This window comes from Diadema antillarum, unplaced genomic scaffold (genome assembly GCF_040938485.1).
Source record: "Diadema antillarum isolate AM-2024a unplaced genomic scaffold, OU_Dant_1.0 scf00000180, whole genome shotgun sequence".
Lineage (NCBI taxonomy): Eukaryota > Metazoa > Echinodermata > Echinoidea > Diadematoida > Diadematidae > Diadema > Diadema antillarum.
Window position 1 is genome coordinate 1,448,241 of NW_027271069.1, and position 24,806 is coordinate 1,473,046.

The 24,806-nt window shown below is 38.9% G+C and overlaps 2 non-coding genes across 2 annotated transcripts; both read right to left on the reverse strand.

The window, feature by feature from the left end:
- Window positions 1-1,728: 1,728 nt before the first annotated feature.
- On the reverse strand, window positions 1,729-1,801 carry Trnar-ucg (transfer RNA arginine (anticodon UCG)). The gene has a single exon. It is a non-coding gene; the product is annotated as a tRNA-Arg (tRNA).
- Window positions 1,802-4,633: 2,832 nt separating this feature from the next.
- On the reverse strand, window positions 4,634-4,706 carry Trnar-ucg (transfer RNA arginine (anticodon UCG)). The gene has a single exon. It is a non-coding gene; the product is annotated as a tRNA-Arg (tRNA).
- Between the last annotated feature and the right edge of the window lie 20,100 nt (window positions 4,707-24,806).

Below are 24,806 nucleotides of genomic sequence, written 5' to 3' on the forward strand. Positions count from 1 at the left end.
GAGGAGGGGAGGAGGAAGGGGAGGAGGAAGGGGAGGGGAGGAAGGGGAGGGGGAGGAGGAGGAGGAGGAGGAGGAGGTGAGGAGGAGGAGGAAGGGGAGGGGAGGAGGAGGAGGAGGAGGGGGAGGGGGAGGAGGAGGAGGGGAGGGGAGGGGAGGAGGAAGGGGAGGGGAGGAGGAGGAGGAAGGGAGGGGAGGAGGAGGAGGAAGAGGAGGAGGGGAGGAGGAGAGGAGGCGGAGGGGGAATAGGGGAGGAGGAGTAGGAGGGGAGGGGAGGAGGAGGAGGAGGAGGGAAGAGGAGGAGGGAAGAGGAGGAGGGAAGAGGGGGAGGGAAGAGGAGGAGGGAAGAGGAGGAGGAGGAGGAATAGGGGAGGAGGAGTAGGAGGGGGAAGGAGGAATAGGGGAGGAGAAGGAGGGGAGGGGAGGAGGAGGTGAAGAAGAAGATGATGAAGTGTAGACGGAAGGATGAGAGGATGAGGTAAGATCTGAAGGCAAAACAAAGATCCGGGAAGCTTATTGGATTCTCGTTTCGCCTTGACATAACAAAATAATCACACGTGACTGTCGCTGACCTGAACTCCATGCGTGGATGAACGGTACTGGGATAAACATGCGTCGTGTGCATTATATGATAAAAGCACAAGTAATTTGATTAATTCATCGGCTGTTCTAATCTACGTTGCTTTCTTGGATTACATGCTGGATTAGATATTCCTTGTGTAACGGGGATTAAACAATGGAGGAATACTGAACGTCGGGCTTGCAATGATACATATTTCATTATTTGATGACAGCTACCCATGAAGGCAGCGAAAATGAGAGAAAAATTGGACAATTGAGATTGATGACAGAATCAGACGACATGTTGAAATTCGGCCAAGAAACATGGAGTCGGGCGAAAACAACAATAGTACCCGCAAAAACCATGCCAGATGTGTAGCTCATGTCAACTGACCTCAGGAAACGGCGGTGATATCATATTGTTTCGCGACGTAAATTGTAAGCATACTGAAATTTAGTTTATTTCCCTACAGAGATGAAAGTCAGCAACTAGATTTTGCCATTGTCTATAGTCTACAAAGAGTTCACTTTATTATTCTATGTGTCATTACTGAATTTGCAACTGATACGGAAACCCTGTCAATGACGTTCAAAAACATCTTTCCTGAGGAGGATAACATACAACGCACACGGAAATGTCAAAGGTGTAACATTATCTCCACTGACGCATTTGAGTCCCCGCCAATACACACTACACTGAGAGAAGGAAAAGAAAATCCATCACGAACACCAAAATGTGTTCATAATGGTACTTTGTTGTTGTTGCCATGGAGATCGAAAGAAATAAAACATTGCGACATACTTTATGTAGCGTAGGCCGATATTACATTAGGCCAGGGAGGTCACCTCCCTGATTAGGCGTGGTTTGTACTATGTGATACATGAGAGTGTCATCGATATAAGAGTGTGCGTATATCAGGCACCTGATACCTGATACAGCACACCAGACTGTCATATGCAGTTTGCCTCCCTGTGTAAAGGTTCTACCACCTGCTGTTCGAAAGAAGTTTTCCATATTTTGTTCTCACTTAGGCCTATATACATAGCTCATACCATGGACCTACAACAAACGGACAGCTTGAACAAAAACACAAAAATCGAGTTTATTACGTAAATGAAGTCAGCTGAGTTGAAATAATATATACATGTACAGAACACAAAAAATCCTAACGACCACGAAGGGACTCGAACCCTCAATCTTCCGATTCGAAGTCGGACGCCTTATCCATTAGGCCACGCGGCCGGTCTTGATGTTACGTTACAATATAATGGGTATTATGGTACATGATTATGACGCAAGTGTAAGTAAAAAAATGTATGTATTGTCATCATTAACTCTCCTTATTCTTTCACTCTTTTTCACCCCCCCCCCCCACTGTCGAATATAGTCATACGTGTATCTCTATCTATCCATCTATCCATCTGTCTATCCCATCTACGTATCAGCCTATCTATCTATCATTCTATCTCTAGCTGTCTGTCTATCCTATCTATCTATCTATCTACATTATCTACCTAGCTATTTTTCTGTGCTGTGCTGTCTTGAATGGCCACACAGAAAAACTAGTCTTCTTAATCGCTCTTTGTATTTTTTGAAGTGCGATTTTTCACTATAAAATTGTCTGTCTTTGTTATTTTAATTTAAAAAAAAATAGAATCAGACGAAATCAACGGTCGAAGCTTATTCAGAATCAAAGATAAAATACATGTATTGAGACATTGTCACCTCATGTAATTGGGCTGCTACACTGTTATATGAAAACATGCGAACTTTCCATAAGTCTCTTACTTCAGGTCTGATTCTTTTTCGTGAAACCTCAACCATTCGATTCACTTCATTTCACACTATCGATTAAGGCCATCTTAAAGATGATTTCTATGCCCATTAAACCCGCCGCAACACAGCTGCTTCGTAGCTTCTCCCCCTCTCGCGATGCATTCGCCCATCAGCACCTCTCTCTCGCAAAGTGCAGAAGATGTCAAACACCTTGCGCACGGCGACGAGATGCGTAAAAAAGCTGCCGCGAAAGGGTGTAAGTTAGGTCCTTTCGACAACTGTTCTATTTGATGTGGAGATCGAGCCGAGTATCAAATGACAATGACTATATGGGAAGTGAACGACGAAGGAGATTTCGACTGATCTGATCAGTTGATACTTGAGGCCGCTGAAGGACACCATGTTGACCCCTTCACGCTGTACTTTGATTCCGTTGCTAGGAGGGTAAAAAACAACAGAGGTGCGTTTCTTGAGTTGTACGTGAAGACCAGTTGCACCCCATCCCCTACTTCAGTTTGTGCATGGGCTGTTTTTTGCACGATTATGACAATGGCATTTACTTGTTATCCAACCGAACAATCTTACGTCTAATAATACCTTCGCCTCTAGAGAAGAAAAACGTATGTCCCTCGAATAGGACTTTAATAAACTGAATGTCCCTTGTGTGAGAGAGTCACATCTCACGCACATAAAAGATCACACTTCAGGTGACTAGCAATATTCATGAAACTGTATTAACACGGCACACTGTGCTCTGCTACTATACTGGTGCTACTACTACTACCACTACTACTACTACTACTACTACTACTACTACTACTACTACTACTACTACTATACTACTGCTACTACTACTACTTCTACTACTACTACTACTACTACTACTACTACTACTACTATTACTACTATAACTACTATTATTACTAGTACTACTACTATTACTACTACTAGGGTACTACTACTACTACTACTACTACTACTACTACTGTTACTACTACTACTACTACTACTACTACTACTACTACTACTACTACTACTACTACTACTACTACAAGGAGAACCTGTCTAACAAGCATGTGAGTGAATGGTGAATGAGGCATACCATCATTACGCTTTTTAGGTTACAATATCGTATTCGCGTTGCTGCACATTAGACCTTCCTTTCATGAAACACTTCGTCCTGCAACAACAAGCACATGTGGACATTTACTGTATTTTGGAATATCGTTTTCTATCAAGACAACCAAAAGTAGGTTGATTCTTCCGCTCATCAATCTGCAAAGGAAACAAAACTGAAATCCCTTGAGCGGATGGATTGTCAAACAACATCGGAGAGAGCATAGAGGAGCGTCTACATGTATAAAGAATGACCTGCCTCCGTCCCTAGCAACGGCAACGCATCCAGATCCCCGTGGTGCATCCCGGAGGGGTTGCTATGGCACGAAGTACTCCCGCCGCTACTCCAGGGAAAAAAAAAAAATCGCTGAGAGGTATGATGAGAGGCTTTTGACTCGGGGAGAGTGGAGGAGGGGAAAGGGAGAAGAAGAGGAAGAAAATGCCTCCCGTCAGAAAAACGCATCTTCGTATCATTTTCTGTGAAATAGATACCCAGAAGGCGGAATAAAGGGACAGGAAAAAGGGCGGAGCGGGGAGAGGGTAAAGTGGTTCGGTCATATTACCAAAAGACTGACCAAGTTAAATTCGGCATCCCTGTATACGCCCGGGTCAGGTGTTAAGCCATATTTTTTTTTCCCACATGATGTGGAGATAGGACAGAAGAATATTGACGTCGAAGCTGGCTTAAGCAAAACATCAAAGAAAGTGAAATAAAACACTCAGAATAGTAGTATAGTAGGTTTTGTCTAGATCACACAGTCAAAAGAGAGGTACATTTGTATGAAATTGTGAATGTTGCTTTCAAATACTCTATCTGAAATAATCATGTCCAAATATTTCGTAGTAAAGTATCGTCTACTCTCGCTTACGATGAATGGATGGAATGCAAACCTAATCGATTGTGTGTATCTTTGATTAGTGTGACTTCTTTTTTTTTTAATGGCACGCAATAAAAGCATGAGAGATAACTCCCCCCTCCAAAATATGAGGATGTGTAAACCAAAAAGGGAACTTTACCCTATATTGAGAAGCCTAAACTTTTTTTTTTCAAGTATTGATATGCCAAGCAGCACACGTACCCTTTCCCTCTTACTTCTGTCAGTGTATCATGAATTGGTGTAAAAAATGTATTTTTATTTCCGGCAATCTGTAGGTATTCTTCAGCAAAAGTGCAAAGTGTTGCGACCACGAAGGGACTCGAACCCTCAATCTTCCGATTCGAAGTCGGACGCCTTATCCATTAGGCCACGCGGCCGATCGATGCAGATAAGCGCGTAACTGACTGTTTTAATCGGAAGTCGAACAAGCAGCCGATGAATTAAAACCACAGTTCAACGCCATATAAGCCAGTTCACAGTTGCACCATGGTTTCAGTCTGAGCATAAACAGATAAAGGCCATTGCAGACCTTCTCTTGACCTCCCTTTCTAACGTGAGGTATTTGAAGAACGGGATATGTATTCATGAAAACTACTTTATGTATGAAATACATATTCATGTATGAAATACGTGCACATTGGAGTGTGCCCTACGGGTAGATGTGTACCATTTCTTTTTAACCATATCAGCAAAAATCTTTTTTTTTTGCACCACTTACGTGTTGATTCTTAGTCAGTAGCACTTCGATTCCTGCTTGGCTGTTTTCAACGGTGGCACGACATTTGCTCCTGCGACAATAGACCGGTTCTGTAATGTATTAAGATTTTATGCATGCTTTGTTCACAAAAGTTGCCCTCAACAGCTACAAAGCTTGCCGAAGGCTTGCCCTACCTAGCAGCAACTAAGCAGATTCCTGCCTATGGCACTTAATGGAAGGGAACAGGTAAATAAAGTGCTTCGTTACTGTATAGGTTGCAGGAAAAGAAACATATGAAATTGATTACTGAAACGGTTTAATGCTCCGTGTTGTGATAATTATTGTTTTAGGTTTAGTTTGATGTGAGGATTAAAGGGTGAGGGTTATGTTTGAGGGTAGAATCTATGTTTGGCTTATAACGTGCAGATATTTCGTGGGAACAATTGTAGCAGGAGCAATTCATGGAACCGTAAAGTCTATCTGGGTCAGAGGTCTTTGCTGTCCACTGCCAACTGTGAACAGACTGCATGGTTTAACATATTAAAATTTTAAGCATAGTTTTTTTTTTTTTTTGACAATGACTCTTCTTTACAACCTATGAAAGCTTGCCGGTCCGAGGTCTGTCCGACTTGTCCGAAACTGGATTCCAAGAACATGTACCAAAAAGTGTTTTTGAGGAACAGGTTAGAAAAACAGCTCGTCACTCCTTTTACGTCAGGACTGAATAAACATCGGTAAATTTCAATATGTTAGTAAATCGGTCCAAAGCTTTTCCACAAATCATACCAAACCACCCAGACAGCGAGCGATGGGGGGGGGGGGGGGGGGAGAAAATGAATGTTTTATGCAGATCGAATGTTCCCATGTGTCTATTCAACCAGCGGAATAAACAATAGTCATATTATATACACGCACTTGCATTTCATACCAGCATAATATCTTCTTTCGGATACAATAACATCGTAAATCCTGTACGCCATTGTTCATGTCTGTTATTCAGAATATTAAAGCCAGATTATGTGGGGAGCATATCAACAAGGGCAAATCATATCTCACGGATTAGCTATGATTGCGTTCAGCAGATCAGGAGCTTACAAGTCTTTGAGTTATTTGCGTACGTGATCTGTGTTTGAAAATGCTAACAAGGTCAATTTTATTATGCGTCAGTTTTTAAGAGACAAAAATGTTTATTGCTCTAACATGATCTATTCTTCTTTTGATTATTGTATTTGCTTAAAGCATAATTCATTTTCATTAATTTTTTTTTTTTTAACGCCAAGGACTCAGCAAAATACAACTTGTGCTGAATGTACAGCTAGGGTGAGATAGGCAACGAAACAAACGTCCCAACAACCTCACACGAGCACATGCGTTTGGCGGATGTTACTTTAGAATTTTGATGTTAAGTCAGATAGTTGGATCCCTATACCGTGGTTGCTTTAGCTTATCTCGAGTGTGAATATGGAAGGTTCTTGAGATTATACAACCGGGAGTTGTTGTGGGAGTGACACCTAGTGAGTGAGGTATCAAGGGCAGGAACAGAGAAAAATTACCCTCATTATATCGAAAGTATACTGTGGTTAACCCCTTCAGTGCCATGGAGGACTTTCGACAGTGTGTACATCACTAGGGGTTTCTATGGTAATCGGCACTCGAAGCAAGCAAAGAGTTAATGTTACTACAGCTCCTGCTGCCGTTCCTTCTTTCCCGACTCAAGGTGACTTGCAAACTACTAGAGAAACAATTTATGTAAAAGCACAATCGCAATAGACAATGGCGCTCATCCTAAAAGGACTAGACATACGATTGTTTATGAGATGACGTTAACGCTGGTTAAATGTCATGTATCTTTTATCAAATATGTTAGTCGATCCCGCGCGTTGTATAGGTCTGAGCGAAATGCAGTGGCGATAAACCATTAGTATAAATACGATTGAGTCTCGTTGCAGACGTGCGGTAAATGTCAAACATGGAATGTCAGTTTTCACAATAGACACACACATGCATGCATTGTACGTGTATAATGTGCATATTTGCCAATTTGTGTGTATGAAGATTGTCTGTGCATGTGCGTCTTACCTCCAAGACATACATGCAGACATGCAATTTTGATTCATCCGCTGAAAGAATTTCAATTTATCTCTTGCCCTGCCTGAACCTTCATTTATTTTGTAATTATCTATTCTTTAATGCCCGTATGTTATCATCATTTTTCTGTGAAATTTGGGATACTTAATCATTTTTAGTCCTCGCTGTTCAGGCGCATGAACAGCTTGAATGAATATTCCCACTTCAGCTACGAGGAGGTAACATTAAAGGAATTATGGGAGGAGAGTTTCGGGATGGTGTTTGACTAGCGTCAGTGGCAATGCATTCTCATGAGGACCTAATGATGGTTAAACGACTATTACCATCGTGTATGATAAGACACTTCTTATATCCATATACACGACATAATATATTCATCTCCTTTATTAGTTAATAACTTCCGTAAGCTTCAAGATCGATTCCTGGAACTTCTGCACGCTAGTTGGGGAACATAATGAATCTAGTGTTATCCAGATGCTGCAGCTTGTTGCATGTTATTATTTGACGTACGTGTATCCGGCCTGTTTCTTCCTTTTATATCCATAACTCGTGATCAGAATAAACAACAACAAACAAACAGCAAAAAAATACAACAGATAAGGAAACGCTCCCTTATACGCTACGACGCCAAGTTTATGTCAAGTATAAGCAATAATTATAAACGTTTAACGTGTAGGTCATATCATAAATCATAACGGCATTTCTTTGTCCTTATCAATATACATTTTTCTTGAGGGAATGATTGAGTGAACAATTTACGAGCATGAAATCCGAGTACACTATAATATTGTTTATGATCTACCATGCTAAATGACCTAACCATGGTATACAGAATACGAGAAAGATATAAACTTGGGTCACGCGCATTTTTCCTTGATTGCTTTTTTTTTCCATTTTGTTTATATTTTCTTTGTAGCGGAACATTTAAAGTTAAGTTACAGCTGTAATTGTTGATTATGTGGAGAAAATTAAGAATAGGCTTTGATCATGGCTCGTTTTCCGCCACACTTTCTCCTTTTTTCCTTCCTTCCCCCTGTCTTTTCTTCTTCTTCTTCTTCTTCTTCCTGTACATCTTCTTTGTCTTCTCCTCCTTCTATCCCTCTTCTACATCTTCTCCCTCTCACCTCCTATTCCTCTTCCTCTTCCTCCTTCTTCTTCCTCTACTTCTTCTCCTTTCCTATTCTATCGTCTTCTCCACCTCCTGCTTCCTCTGTTTCTTCTTCTTTTTCTTCATACTTATTCTCCTCTTTCTCCTCCTTCTTCTCCTCCTCCTATTCCTCATTCTTCTTCTACTTCTTCTTTTTCTACTTCTACTTCTTGATGTTTTTCTCCTCCTTCTTCTTCCTCTTCCTCTTCTTGCACTTCTTATTCTTGTTATTTTTTTTTTTGGTTGCAATGGTGGACTAGTTGTTATGGATGTGTACAACCAGGGATATCTCGTTCCTCATCAGCGATTTCATGTATTAGCCTTGAGCGACTCTCGTGGCGTCCTTGGCGCACAGGATCACGTGCGCCATTTCCTCGCATCTTTAGCATGGCGCCGTGGCGTATTTCACTACGTGTATAATGGTTATGTGTGTTTGTGTTTTGTGTGAGCGTGCGTGTGCGTGCGTGTTTTAGTGCGTATGTGTGTATGTGTGTGTTGGCACGTGTTGGTGTGGATCGAGAGGGAGGGGGTGGGTATAATAGGTTTGTTAGATTTTCTTTCAGTGAACGTAGGGTCCCATGGTTTTTATCTTCTCTTTGTATAACTTTGGTGTACTTTTTGTTACAAGAGTACGAAGAAACAAAGGATGTTTTTTTTTCCCAATTTTGTTTGGTACGTAATTTTTTTAATTATCAAATTCTGTATGTTTGTTCTTGTGTATAATAATAGTGTTCTATGTTACTGTTTAATGTATCAATTGAATAATCACGACTTGAAAAGAAAAAAATACTGGGAAACTAATTCGTATAGGCCTACGTGTGTGAGTGTGTGTTTGTGTGTTTGTGTGTGTGTGTGTGTGTGTGTGTGTGCGTATACATCACTGATCGTCCGAGACCAATGGTATGAAAACACACCTTTTGTCCGAGGACAAAATCTACGTCCGAGGACGTAACATGCTGTCCTCGGAAGGAATAGACGTGCAAAATGATATTCTACGTCCGAGGACGCATCTGACCCGATATTCGGCTTGTCCTCGGACGTTCGAAAAGTATGAAGTTGACACACATAACACTCCCGTCGATGCAGCAACGTGTGTTAAAGAAAAAGTTAAGAGCGCCCCCTGTGAACACACAGATCCTGGCGATCGCGCACGCGATTAAGCAGTGCTGCAGCTAGCTAGCGCTAGGGCGCTAGCGCGCGCTTCGCTAGCGATCAGCGATAGCGCTAGCGTGTAGCGCGCGGTAGTACGGTATACTGTAGGTGAAGTATGAGCAGCATGCACCGTATGGATCCGGATCGTAATGTGTGAAAAGAGGTTTGAGCTCGCCTTCGAGGACCGCTTATCAAATGTCAACGATGTCAATGGTAAGAAAACTAGCGGTACCGTCCGCAGATCTATTCATTCTTTTATGTTTTAATGTCAAGTTTAAGATCATAGTCATGGTGACAGAAACCACGATAATGTTGGTGTCCACTTGTTCCTTTGCACTCACGCACCTGTGTACAACATGAATGAAGCCTGAGGCTGAGGCTGAAGCTGTGAACGCCTGCTGCTAGTCTAAAATGTAATGGACGACGAACGACGTTACCAGCAGTTCACAAAGGAGACTCGATCCACTGCTTCGAAAATAATTAATTTAAAATTGTGGGTATTAGTCAATGGAAAAGGGGTGATGATAATCACGTAATTTACGGGTAACTCAGGGAGTCATTGGCATTGGTATGCTGAGCTGTGCAAATTTAAGTGACATGCGGCCCTCTATATTTGGAGATAGAAATCACCAAGATAATCAGCAAATTCTTGGAACATAGGTCTATATATAATTTTTTGGCATGTACACCTGTAATGATGAAATATCCTATATCCTATTTTCAGTCCATACCTTCAATTGGATCTAAATTACCATGATCAAGTGAATTTTTAACAATATTTTTCTGATCACTGCTCTTGTTCCTCTATATTAGAATTCTGATAGAACGTCTAGATCTAGAGAACGCTACTTTTCTATTGTGAGCAATTTGCACTATGCTAGACCTGAGTGCTAGGTTATCTGATGATAACCTGGCATGAGTGTTAGTGTGCTACAGTGCTTGTGGCACAGCTCTGTAGACTGGAGTTAGACTAGGCCTACAGTACAGTCTGTTTTTACACTTATGATATAAAGACTATAGGCTAGATCAGGGGAAAAATACAGGAGGGTAAAGGCGATTTGCCCCAAAATGTGAAAAATAGCCCTTGTAAGTTGCAAAAGAGCCCCCATAAATTGCTATTAGATTCAATAGAGAATTTAATTTGGAATGAACAGAGGTAGGAAAAAATAGCCCCTCGTACAGAAAAAAGAGGGTTTTTTTCCCCTGGATTAGATATGAATAGATATTTATCAAAGATATGTTTATGTTTTAGATTCTAGAGAAAAAGTGAAAAGAAAAGAAAAGAAAAGAAATGAAATGATATATTACTTTACATATAAGTATGCAGCTGGATGTTCATGTACAGCATTTCATAATCCCCTATTGACAGAGTATTCCAGGACGAAAAAAGCGGCGTGTCCGCATCTCACCCAGTCTTATGGCGGAGCATTGGTGTAAGCTGGGAAAAGATCAAGAAGGTTTCAGGAAGGTTTTTCTCAACGACGACATAGGTACACGTAGATTATCTCTTTGTAGTTTAAGGAGTGGTAGTATTGAACTGGTCAATGAAGAGGTTTCAAATTTTACTGTTTCCCTGCCAACCTGTACCATATATGAAACACTTTATGTGCTACTTGTGTCAAGGGCTACTTAAGGAGGGTAATCTTTCTCTGTGTAGACCCACAGGGGATCATCCTTTGTGGGGGGGGGGGGGGGGGGGGGCATGTTGAATGTCAAGCAATCTGCACGTTTATGCCTGAGGTGCATGTATTAGACTGTCCAGGTGACCTACTTTTTGCTATCTAAACAAAGTGCAATTGCACTCATTCACCGACATTGTTCGGGGGGGGGGGGGGATGTACATTGGGTTTGTGGGACTTTGCATTCCTAACTCCTCTGGGATGAATTAACAACAACAACAAAGATTACTGTACTAAAAAAGCACTTTTACTTTAGGATGGTATTGTATAAGGCCTCTTGTCTTCCCCTAATAAAAAGGTTACAAAAAGAGCTAGAAATTGACAGATAAGATAGTATATATGTACGTGTATCAAAAGGCTTATCTTGCAAGAAAGCATCATACATGTAAGTCCCTGTATTTATTTAGAAATCTCAGTGGAGTCAATGACAACATTATCCACTGGAGTTGGCTAAGTCTTTAGATATGGTAAAGTTCTTATGTTATCACAGTATGAATGGTCTCAAGAGAGGTTTCAAATTTTACTGTTTCCCTGGCAACCAGTACCATATGTGAAACACTTTATATGCTACTTGTTAGAAACCGGAATGGTAAATTTGTAAAGGATGAATCACTAAGGACTGTCCAGGGAGGCAGAAATTTCTCCTTGCCAAGGGCAGCGGGCTGTACAAGCGAGGCAAATGATAATGACCACATAACGATTTAATACATGCAAGGCCATACACAGAATTTTTTTTTTTTTTTTTTTGGGGGGGGGGGAGCAAAACACATACAAACTTTGAAAACCTGAAAACGAGGGAGCGAAGTGACTGAGCTGGTCACAAGGGTGCTTTTGCATTTTTAACAGTGAAATTTGGTGCACACTTTTGATGGATTGTCTGAAAATTTTCAGTAGAAACAAATGTCAGTTTTCAAAATTTCTGGGGGCAACACCCACCCCCACCTCATTTCTGTGTATGGCCATGATTGCTTGAAACAGTATTGTTGAAAACTTTGTTTGCCATAAGTTTTATAAAAATATAAATGTGTTTTAAATGTAGTTTTCCTTCTCCATTTCTAGGACATGGACTTGTGACCACAAGACCATTTCTTAAGGGAGATTTCCTGCTTGAATATCGTGGAGCTCTGTCCATTGCTAATGACGAAGATGAAGAGAATGTGGATTACATTTTCCATTTTTCTCACAGAAATACGGAGTATCGGTCAGTAATTTGAAATAGTATATTGACTCTTATATGTTCAGTGTATGCTGGTTGATATTTGCATGCTGTAAAATTTATTATTTTAGTGTTTTGGATAGGTCAATTCTCAACAGAGCAAATAAATGCAATCCGTTAGCTACCTACCCAAAACAAGAAGAGCAAAATCCCCCCCCCCCCCCATCACCAATCTGAAAGGGAAGATTTGATGCCATGAAATAGTTTACTAATTTATTTTACTAATTTAATTGCACTGTAAACAGATTTTCACTAGTTCATGGATAAATGTTAAGCACCTTATCAAAAGTCAGAGCCCATTTGGAACATGTTTTGTTAGTGTCTCTCCTGCACAGCGTCTTGCTCAAGCTCCCAAAGCTCTATGGACAGACAATAGGGGATCGGGAAAGCCGATGTAAGTAAAAGAAGAAGACGATTAAAGACGCAAGACGAGACTTTTGATAAGGTTCCTGATTCAGACATACAGACTGTGTTTCCTAAAGTGCTATGATTACTCGAAATATGGATATGAAGAATTATTCTTTATTCCCTTTATTTTGATGTGTATTGTCTGTCATATGGTACAAAGCTAACGAATGTCCTGTTTGTTTAAATGTTGTTGTTTTTTAGGCCTCTGTAGATGAAGTCTTGAGGGAGCATTAAAACATTGCACCTTTTTATCCTTCTGTCCATCTGTCCTTCCGTCTCCAAATTGGGTTTCCATGGGATATCGGTCTGATTTCAATAATTGTTGGTTTGGGGGAGACGAAACTAACATACAAAGGTCACACTTCATTATATTTACAAATTGGTCAAATGTGGTTTTCCATCCACAAAACTGATTAAATGATTGATGGATATTAGTATTTTTTGGTACATGTATATCACTTGTTGTTTTATAATGACCCCCCCCCCCCCCACGAAGTCTGGAGAGTGAATTAACTTTTGCACCTGTTAGTCCGTCCATCCCCCAAATTGGTTTCCACCCGATAACTTGAAAAATATTGGACAGATTTGAATAATTTTTGTTGTGTAGGTACATCACACTAAAATACAGGTCGTTTGAATTTGGAGTCGGCAGGTCGCAACTCATTCTTTATGCGCATTGGTTTCCACACAATAAATTGACAAATCTTGGACAGATTTAAGTAATTTTTGGTTTGTAAAATATCACACTGAAATACAGGTCAAGTTCGAATTCAAAGTTGGCAGGTCAAAGGTCACAGGTCATAATATATGCAAATTTGTTTCCATGCAATAACTTGAAAAATATTGGGCAGATTTAAGTAATTTGGAGTATAGGTAGAGCACACTAAAACAGGTCAATTTCTAAATTCAGAGTTTGCAGGTCAGAGGTCTGAGGCCAGAGGTCACAGTCCTATATATGCAAATTGATCAACATTTTTGATGAACTTTTTCACACCAAAGAACTAAGAAATGCTTACTAATCACATTAACTTGGGCATCCGTGTCCTATGGACACAGCACAGCTTTTCTAGTTAATTTTTCATTTTAGTGCAGTGATTTACCATTTGGGACAGATAGGGGAGTTGAAAACTTCCAGTACTGTATATAAAGTTCCTGTTCTGGGTATGTTCACTCTCTCCAGGATTGATGCATCAGATAGCAATTCTTGCCTGGCAAGGTGGGTCAACGATGAACACATCCGTCCAAATAGCATCATGAAAAAGGTCACATTTGATGATAGCTTCCCCCATCTGTGCCTGTTTGCTTTGGTGGACCTTAAAGAAGGTGTTGAACTGACATACGACTATGGAGTAGAGAATTTACCGTGGCGACAGGTAAGTGAATATATATGTTTTTGTTGCTTATTCTAGTGTATGCACTTGTTAAAAGGTGGACCTTAAATGTGAAAAACTTGCTTATAAAGTAACCTAACATTAGTAGACCTTTGACATTCAAGGTAATTCCATTGTAAAAGAAAAAAAACCCTGCTGAACTTACGTAATACAGGTGGTCCTTACAGTGTGTAAATGACTAAACTTAGCTATAAAAAAAAGGATCTCACTTTGATAGACAGGTCCACATTTCAGAATAAACCCTCAGAAAACGTCCTTTAGGAATATTCTGTTAAGTGGTAATTTATCAATTGTTTCAAAAAATTCCAGGGTGCTTAATGAAAAAAAAATTGTTTGCCAAACTTGATTCTCAAGTCTTCCTCCCCAATTGTCCCCCCCCCCCAAAAAAAAAAAAAAAACACAAAATGGCGACAATTTTCTGCATAAATAAAACAGTGAGAATTAAAAAAGCGAGAGGAAGAGAAATAAGCAACTCAGCAATATAATGCCCTCAATCGTACAAGTATTTTAGGAGAGAAATAATAAATTTGACCAGTTGATATTTAAGAATATGACCGTCTTATTTGTGCAACTATGAAACTATCAAGACAATAATGAAATGTTTTATGCCTTTTCCCATGAATTGCAGTCCACTCTGGCCAAGGACACCCCAGTAAATAAAGGAAACAGCAGAAAAGATGCTCATGAAGAATCTGTGGTAAGTAATACCTGCAAAGGGTTTCTTTAGGGATCCTCAATAAATATGCTGATAGCTCAGCTATGATATGTCCTCGTTTGAATATGATAATAATTTCTGTGTCAAATTTGCAGTGTTATGTCCTCATACATTTATTGAAACAAGTTCATTGTTGTATTTGCAGTGTAATATTCTCACACATTTTTGCAAACAAGTTGTGTGTTCTTTAGTGTATCAGGGGGAGGGGCATGTCTATACCATTGCCAGCACACTGCACCAAAAGTGCAATGGAGAGAAAGAAAAAGAAGAGAAATTAGCATAGGGAGCAACGTAATGTCCTCATTCATAAATGTAAACAATTTCTGTGTAAAATTTGCAGTGTAATGTCCTCATACATTTATTGAAACAAGTTCAATGTTGCATTTGCAGTGTAATATCTCACTCATTTATTTCTCTCCGAAACTACTTTGTTCTTTAGTGTAAAGGGAGGGGGGAGGGGGAGGGGGGAGGGGGAGGGAGAAGGGGTATGTCTACACCCTTGCCAGCACACTGCACCAATAATGCAGTAGAGAGAAAAGAAAAAGAAGAGAAAAGAAGAGAAATTAGCATAGGGAGCAATGTTGTGTCCTCGTTCATATATGTAAACAATTTCTGTGTCAAATTTGCAGACCTGTGTAATGTCCTCATACATCTATTGAAATAAGTTCAATGTTGCATTTGCAGTGTAATATTCTCACACATTTATGCAAACAAGTGCTGTGTTCTTTAGTGTATAGGGGAGGGGGAGGGGGTATGTCTACACCCTTGCCAGCACACTGCTGCTTCAAAAATGCAGGAGAGAGAAAGAAAAAAAGAGAGAAAAGAAGAGAAATTAGCATAGGAAGCAATGTAATGTCCTCATTCATATGGCAATAAACAATTTCTGTGGAGTGTAATATCCTCATACATTTATTGAAAACAAGTTCAATGTTGCATTTGCAGTGTAATAATCTACACATATTTATGCAAACAAGTGCTGTGTTCTGAAGTGTATCGCGGTGGGGGGGGGGGGGGGGGAAGGAGGGGGAGGGGCATGTCTACACCATTGCCAGCACACTGCACCAAAAATGCAATAGAGAGAAAGAAAAAGAAGAGATATTAGCATAGGAAGCAATATAATGTCCTCATTCATATATGTAAACAATTTCTGTGTCAAATTTGCAGTTTTATGTCATCATACATTTATTGAAACAAGTTCAATGCTGCATTTGCAGTGTAATATTCTCACTCATTTATTTCTCTCCTAAACTACTTTGTTCTTTAGTGTATAGGGATGGGGGAGGGGGAGGGGGAGGTGTATGTCTACACCCTTGCCAGCACACTGCACCAAAAATGCAATAGAGAGAAAGAATAAGAAGAGAAAAGAAGAGAAATTAGCATAGGGAGCATTGTTGTGTCCTCGTTCATATATGTAAACAATATCTGTGTTAAATTTGCAGTGTAATGTCCTCATACATTTATTGAAACAAGGTCAATGTTGCATTTGCAGTGTAATATCTTCACACATTTATGCAAACAAGCGCTGTGTCCTTTATTGTATATGTGACGGGTAGGGGGGTATGTCTACACATTTTCCAGCACACTGCACCAAAAATGCAGTAGAGAGAAAGAAAAAGAAGAGAAAAGAAGAGAAATTAGCATAAGAAGCAATGTAATGTCCTCATTCATATATATATACAATTTCTGTGCAGTGTAATGTCCTCATACATTTATTGAAACAAGTTCAATGTTGCATTTGCAGTGTAATATTCTCACACATTTATTTCTCTCATAAACTACTTTGTTCTTTAGTGTATAGGAGGGGGGGGAGGGGTATGTCTACACCCTTGCCAGCACACTGCACCAAAAATGCAGTAGAGAGAAAGAAAAAGAAGAGAAAAAGAAGAGAAATAGCACAGGAAGCAATGTAATGTCCTCATTCTTATATATAAACAATTTCTTGGATGAATTTGCTGTTGTGATGTCCTCATATAGTTCTATATTTCAATGATGAAATGTTTTATGTCTTTTTCTTATGAATTGCAGTCCACTCTGGCTAAGGAAACCCCAGTAAATGGAGGAAACAGCGGAAAAGATGCTCATGAAGATATGGAAGAATCTGTGGTAAGTAATACCTGTAAAGGGTTTCTATAGGGATCCTCAATAAATATGCTGATAGCTCAGCTATGGTATGTCCTCGTTTGAATATGATAACAATTTCTGTGTCAAATTTGCAGTGTTATGTCCTCATACATTTATTGAAACAAGTTCATTGTTGTATTTGCAGTGTAATATTCTCACACATTTTTGCAAACAAGTTGTGTGTTCTTTAATGTATCAGGGGGAGGGGCATGTCTACACCATTGTCAGCACACTGCACCAAAAGTGCAATAGAGAGAAAGACAAAGAAGAGAAATTAGCATAGGAAGCAATGTAATGTCCTCATTCATGTAAACAATTTCTGTGTCAAATTTGCAGTGTAATGTCCTTATACATTTATTGAAACAAGTTCAATGTTGCATTTGCAGTGTAATATTCTCACTCATTTATTTCTCTCATAAACTACTTTGTTCTTTAGTGTATAGGGATGGGGGAGGGGGAGGGGGAGGTGTATGTCTACACCCTTGCCAGCACACTGCACCAAAAATGCAATAGAGAGAAAGAATAAGAAGAGAAAAGAAGAGAAATTAGCATAGGGAGCAATGTTGTGTCCTCGTTCATATATGTAAACAATTTCTGTGTTGAATTTGCAGCGTAATGTCCTCATACATTTATTGAAACAAGGTCAATATTGCATTTGCAGTGTAATATCTTCACACATTTATGCAAACAAGCGCTGTGTCCTTTATTGTATATGTGAGGGGTAGGGGGGGTATGTCTACACATTTTCCAGCACACTGCACCAAAAATGCAGTAGAGAGAAAGAAAAAGAAGAGAAAAGAAGAGAAATTAGCATAGGAAGCAATGTAATGTCCTCATTCATATATATAAACAATTTCTGTGCAGTGTAATGTCCTCATACATTTATTGAAACAAGTTCAATGTTGCATTTGCAGTGTAATATTCTCACACATTTATTTCTCTCCTAAACTACTTTGTTCTTTAGTGTATAAGGGAGGGGGGAGGTGTATGTCTACACCCTTGCCAGCACACTGCACCAATAATGCAGTAGAGAGAAAGCAAAAGAAGAGAAAAAGAAGAGAAATAGCACAGGAAGCAATGTAATGTCCTCATTCTTATATATAAACAATTTCTTGGATGAATTTGCTGTTGTGATGTCCTCATATAGTTCTATATTTCAATGATGAAATGTTTTATGTCTTTTTCTTATGAATTGCAGTCCACTCTGGCTAAGGAAACCCCAGTAAATGGAGGAAACAGTGGAAAAGATGCTCATGAAGATATGGAAGAATCTGTGGTAAGTAATACCTGCAAAGGGTTTCTATAGGGATCCTCAATAAATATGCTGATAGCTCAGCTATGGTATGTCCTCGTTTGAATATGATAACAATTTCTGTGTCAAATTTGCAGTGTTATGTCCTCATACATTTATTGAAACAAGTTCATTGTTGTATTTGCAGTGTAATATTCTCACACATTTTTGCAAACAAGTTGTGTGTTCTTTAATGTATCAGGGGGAGGGGCATGTCTACACCATTGTCAGCACACTGCACCAAAAGTGCAATAGAGAGAAAGACAAAGAAGAGAAATTAGCATAGGAAGCAATGTAATGTCCTCATTCATGTAAACAATTTCTGTGTCAAATTTGCAGTGTAATGTCCTTATACATTTATTGAAACAAGTTCAATGTTGCATTTGCAGTGTAATATTCTCACTCATTTATTTCTCTCATAAACTACTTTGTTCTTTAGTGTATAGGGATGGGGGAGGGGGAGGGGGAGGTGTATGTCTACACCCTTGCCAGCACACTGCACCAAAAATGCAATAGAGAGAAAGAATAAGAAGAGAAAAGAAGAGAAATTAGCATAGGGAGCAATGTTGTGTCCTCGTTCATATATGTAAACAATTTCTGTGTTGAATTTGCAGTGTAATGTCCTCATACATTTATTGAAACAAGGTCAATATTGCATTTGCAGTGTAATATCTTCACACATTTATGCAAACAAGCGCTGTGTCCTTTATTGTATATGTGAGGGGTAGGGGGGTATGTCTACACATTTTCCAGCACACTGCACCAAAAATGCAGTAGAGAGAAAGAAAAAGAAGAGAAAAGAAGAGAAATTAGCATAGGAAGCAATGTAATGTCCTCATTCATATATATAAACAATTTCTGTGCAGTGTAATGTCCTCATACATTTATTGAAACAAGTTCAATGTTGCATTTGCAGTGTAATATTCTCACACATTTATTTCTCTCCTAAACTACTTTGTTCTTTAGTGTATAAGGGAGGGGGGAGGTGTATGTCTACACCCTTGCCAGCACACTGCACCAATAATGCAGTAGAGAGAAAGCAAAAGAAGAGAAAAAGAAGAGAAATAGCACAGGAAGCAATGTAATGTCCTCATTCTTATATATAAACAATTTCTTGGATGAATTTGCTGTTGTGATGTCCTCATATAGTTCTATATTTCAATGATGAAATGTTTTATGTCTTTTTCTTATGAATTGCAGTCCACTCTGGCTAAGGAAACCCCAGTAAATGGAGGAAACAGTGGAAAAGATGCTCATGAAGATATGGAAGAATCTGTGGTAAGTAATACCTGCAAAGGGTTTCTATAGGGATCCTCAATAAATATGCTGATAGCTCAGCTATGGTATGTCCTCGTTTGAATATGATAACAATTTCTGTGTCAAATTTGCAGTGTTATGTCCTCATACATTTATTGAAACAAGTTCATTGTTGTATTTGCAGTGTAATATTCTCACACATTTTTGCAAACAAGTTGTGTGTTCTTTAGTGTATCAGGGGGAGGGGCATGTCTACACCATTGCCAGCACACTGGACCAAAAATGCAATAGAGAGAAAGATAAAGAAGAGAAATTAGCATAGGAAGCAATGTAATGTCCTCATTCATGTAAACAATTTCTGTGTCAAATTTGCAGTGTAATGTCCTCATACATTTATTGAAACAAGTTCAATGTTGCATTTGCAGTGTAATATTCTCACTCATTTATTTCTCTCCGAAACTACTTTGTTCTTTAGTCTATAAGGATGGGGGAGGGGGAGGGGGAGGTGTATGTCTACACCCTTGCCAGCACACTGCACCAAAAATGCAATAGAGAGAAAGAATAAGAAGAGAAAAGAAGAGAAATTAGCATAGGGAGCAATGTTGTATCCTCGTTCATATATGTAAACAATTTCTGTGGTAAATTTGCAGTGTAATGTCCTCATACATTTATTGAAACAAGGTCAATGTTGCATTTGCAGTGTAATATCTTCACACATTCATGCAAACAAGCGCTGTGTCCTTTATTGTATATGTGAGGGGTAGGGGGGTATGTCTACATATTTTCCAGCACACTGCACCAAAAATGCAGTAGAGAGAAAGAAAAAGAAGAGAAAAGAAGAGAAATTAGCCTAGGAAGCAATGTTGTGTCCTCATTCATATATATAAACAATTTCTGTGCAGTGTAATGTCCTCATACATTTATTGAAACAAGTTCATTGTTGTATTTGCAGTGTAATATTCTCACACATTTATTTCTCTCATAAACTACTTTGTTCTTTAGTGTATAAGGGAGGGGGGGGGGGGGAGGGGTATGTCTACACCCTTGCCAGCACACTGCACCAAAAATGCTGTAGAGAGAAAGAAAAAGAAGAGAAAAAGAAGAGAAATAGCACAGGAAGCAATGTAATGTCCTCATTCTTATATATAAACAATTTCTTCGATGAATTTGCTGTTGTAATGTCCTCATATAGTTCTATATTTCAATGATGAAATGTTTTATGTCTTTTTCTTATGAATTGCAGTCCACTCTGGCTAAGGAAACCCCAGTAAATGGAGGAAACAGCGGAAAAGATGCTCATGAAGATATGGAAGAATCTGTGGTAAATAATACCTGTAAAGGGTTTCTATAGGGATCCTCAATAAATATGCTGATAGCTCAGCTATGGTATGTCCTCGTTTGAATATGATAACAATTTCTGTGTCAAATTTGCAGTGTTATGTCCTCATACATTTATTGAAACAAGTTCATTGTTGTATTTGCAGTGTAATATTCTCACACATTTATTTCTCTCATAAACTACTTTGTTCTTTAGTGTATAAGGGAGGGGGGGGTATAAGGGAGGGGTATGTCTACACCCTTGCCAGCACACTGCACCAAAAATGCTGTAGAGAGAAAGAAAAAGAAGAGAAAAAGAAGAGAAATAGCACAGGAAGCAATGTAATGTCCTCATTCTTATATATAAACAATTTCTTGGATGAATTTGCTGTTGTAATGTCCTCATATAGTTCTATATTTCAATGATGAAATGTTTTATGTCTTTTTCTTATGAATTGCAGTCCACTCTGGCTAAGGAAACCCCAGTAAATGGAGGAAACAGTGGAAAAGATGCTCATGAAGATATGGAAGAATCTGTGGTAAGTAATACCTGCAAAGGGTTTCTATAGGGATCCTCAATAAATATGCTGATAGCTCAGCTATGGTATGTCCTCGTTTGAATATGATAACAATTTCTGTGTCAAATTTGCAGTGTTATGTCCTCATACATTTATTGAAACAAGTTCATTGTTGTATTTGCAGTGTAATATTCTCACACATTTTTGCAAACAAGTTGTGTGTTCTTTAGTGTATCAGGGGGAGGGGCATGTCTACACCATTGCCAGCACACTGGACCAAAAGTGCAATAGAGAGAAAGACAAAGAAGAGAAATTAGCATAGGAAGCAATGTAATGTCCTCATTCATGTAAACAATTTCTGTGTCAAATTTGCAGTGTAATGTCCTCATACATTTATTGAAACAAGTTCAATGTTGCATTTGCAGTGTAATATTCTCACTCATTTATTTCTCTCCGAAACTACTTTGTTCTTTAGTCTATAAGGATGGGGGAGGGGGAGGGGGAGGTGTATGTCTACACCCTTGCCAGCACACTGCACCAAAAATGCAATAGAGAGAAAGAATAAGAAGAGAAAAGAAGAGAAATTAGCATAGGGAGCAATGTTGTGTCCTCGTTCATATATGTAAACAATTTCTGTGGTAAATTTGCAGTGTAATGTCCTCATACATTTATTGAAACAAGGTCAATGTTGCATTTGCAGTGTAATATCTTCACACATTTATGCAAACAAGCGCTGTGTCCTTTATTGTATATGTGAGGGGTAGGGGGGTATGTCTACATATTTTCCAGCACACTGCACCAAAATGCAGTAGAGAGAAAGAAAAAGAAGAGAAAAGAAGAGAAATAGCACAGGAAGCAATGTAATGTCCTCATTCTTATATATAAACAATTTCTTGGATGAATTTGCTGTTGTGATGTCCTCATATAGTTCTATATTTCAATGATGAAATGTTTTATGTCTTTTTCTTATGAATTGCAGTCCACTCTGGCTAAGGAAACCCCAGTAAATGGAGGAAACAGTGGAAAAGATGCTCATGAAGATATGGAAGAATCTGTGGTAAGTAATACCTGCAAAGGGTTTCTATAGGGATCCTCAATGAAAATGCTGATAGCTCAGCTATGGTATGTCCTCGTTTGAATATGATAACAATTTCTGTGTCAAATTTGCAGTGTTATGTCCTCATACATTTATTGAAACAAGTTCATTGTTGTATTTGCAGTGTAATATTCTCACACATTTTTGCAAACAAGTTGTGTGTTCTGTAGTGCATCAGGGGTAGGGGGATGTCTATACCATTGCCAGCACACTGCACCAAAAATGCAGTAGAGAGGAAGAAAAAGAAGAGAAAAGAAGAGAAATTAGCATAGGAAGCAATGTAATGTCCTCATTCATATATATAAACAATTTCTTCGATGAATTTGCTGGTTTAATGTCCTCATATAGTTCTGTATTTCATTGATGAAATGTTTCATGTCTTTTTCCCATGAATTGCAGTCCACTCTGGCTAAGGAAACCCCAGTAAATGGAGGAAACAGCGGAAAAGATGCTCATGAAGATATGGAAGAATCTGTGGTAAGTAATACCTGCAAAGGGTTTCTATAGGGATCCTCAATGAATATGCTGATAGCTCAGCTATGATATGTCCTCGTTTGAATATGATAACAATTTCTGTGTCAAATTTGCAGTGTTATGTCCTCATACATTTATTGGAACAAGTTCAATGTTGTATTTGCAGTGTGATATTCTCACGCATTTTTGCAAACAAGTTGTGTGTTCTGTCGTGATTCAGGGGGAGGGGGATGTCTACACCATTGCTAGCACACTGCACCAAAAATGCAGTAGAGAGTAAGACAAAGAAGAGAAATTAGCATAGGAAGCAATGTAGTGTCCTCATTCATATATGTAAACAATTTCTGTGTCAAATTTGCAGTGTAATGTCCTCATACATTTATTGCGACAAGTTCAATGTTGCATTTGCATCGTAATATTCTCACATATTTATTTCTCTCCTAAACAACTTTGTTCTTTCATGGATAGGAGGGGGAGGGGGAGGTGTATGTCTACACCCTTGCCAGCACACTGCACCAAAAATGCAATAGAGAGAAAGAAAAAGAAGAGAAAAGAAGAGAAATTAGTTTAGGAAGCAATGTACTGTCCTCATTCATATATGTAAACAATTTCTGTGTTAAATTTGCAGTGTAATGTCCTCATACATTTATTTCTCTCCTAAACTACTTTGTTCTTTAGTGTATAGGAGGGGGGAGGGGGAGGGGTATGTCTACACCCTTGCCAGCACACTGCACCAAAAGTGCAGTAGAGAGAAAGAAAAAGAAGAGAAACTAGCATAGGAAGCAATGTAGTGTCCTCATTCTTATATATAAACAATGTTTGGATGAATTTGCTGTTGTAATGTCCTCATATAGTTCTGTATTTCAATGATTAAATGTTTTATGTCTTTTTCTTATGAATTGCAGTCCACTCTGGCTAAGGAAACCCCAGTAAATGGAGGAAACAGTGGAAAAGATGCTCATGAAGATATGGAAGAATCTGTGGTAAGTAATACCTGCAAAGGGTTTCTATAGGGATCCTCAATAAATATGCTGATAGCTCAGCTATGGTATGTCCTCGTTTGAATATGATAACAATTTCTGTGTCAAATTTGCAGTGTTATGTCCTCATACATTTATTGAAACAAGTTCATTGTTGTATTTGCAGTGTAATATTCTCACACATTTTTGCAAACAAGTTGTGTGTTCTTTAGTGTATCAGGGGGAGGGGCATGTCTACACCATTGCCAGCACACTGGACCAAAAATGCAATAGAGAGAAAGACAAAGAAGAGAAATTAGCATAGGAAGCAATGTAATGTCCTCATTCATGTAAACAATTTCTGTGTCAAATTTGCAGTGTAATGTCCTCATACATTTATTGAAACAAGTTCAATGTTGCATTTGCAGTGTAATATTCTCACTCATTTATTTCTCTCCGAAACTACTTTGTTCTTTAGTCTATAAGGATGGGGGAGGGGGAGGGGGAGGTGTATGTCTACACCCTTGCCAGCACACTGCACCAAAAATGCAATAGAGAGAAAGAATAAGAAGAGAAAAGAAGAGAAATTAGCATAGGGAGCAATGTTGTGTCCTCGTTCATATATGTAAACAATTTCTGTGGTAAATTTGCAGTGTAATGTCCTCATACATTTATTGAAACAAGGTCAATGTTGCATTTGCAGTGTAATATCTTCACACATTTATGCAAACAAGCGCTGTGTCCTTTATTGTATATGTGAGGGGTAGGGGGGTATGTCTACATATTTTCCAGCACACTGCACCAAAATGCAGTAGAGAGAAAGAAAAAGAAGAGAAAAGAAGAGAAATAGCACAGGAAGCAATGTAATGTCCTCATTCTTATATATAAACAATTTCTTGGATGAATTTGCTGTTGTGATGTCCTCATATAGTTCTATATTTCAATGATGAA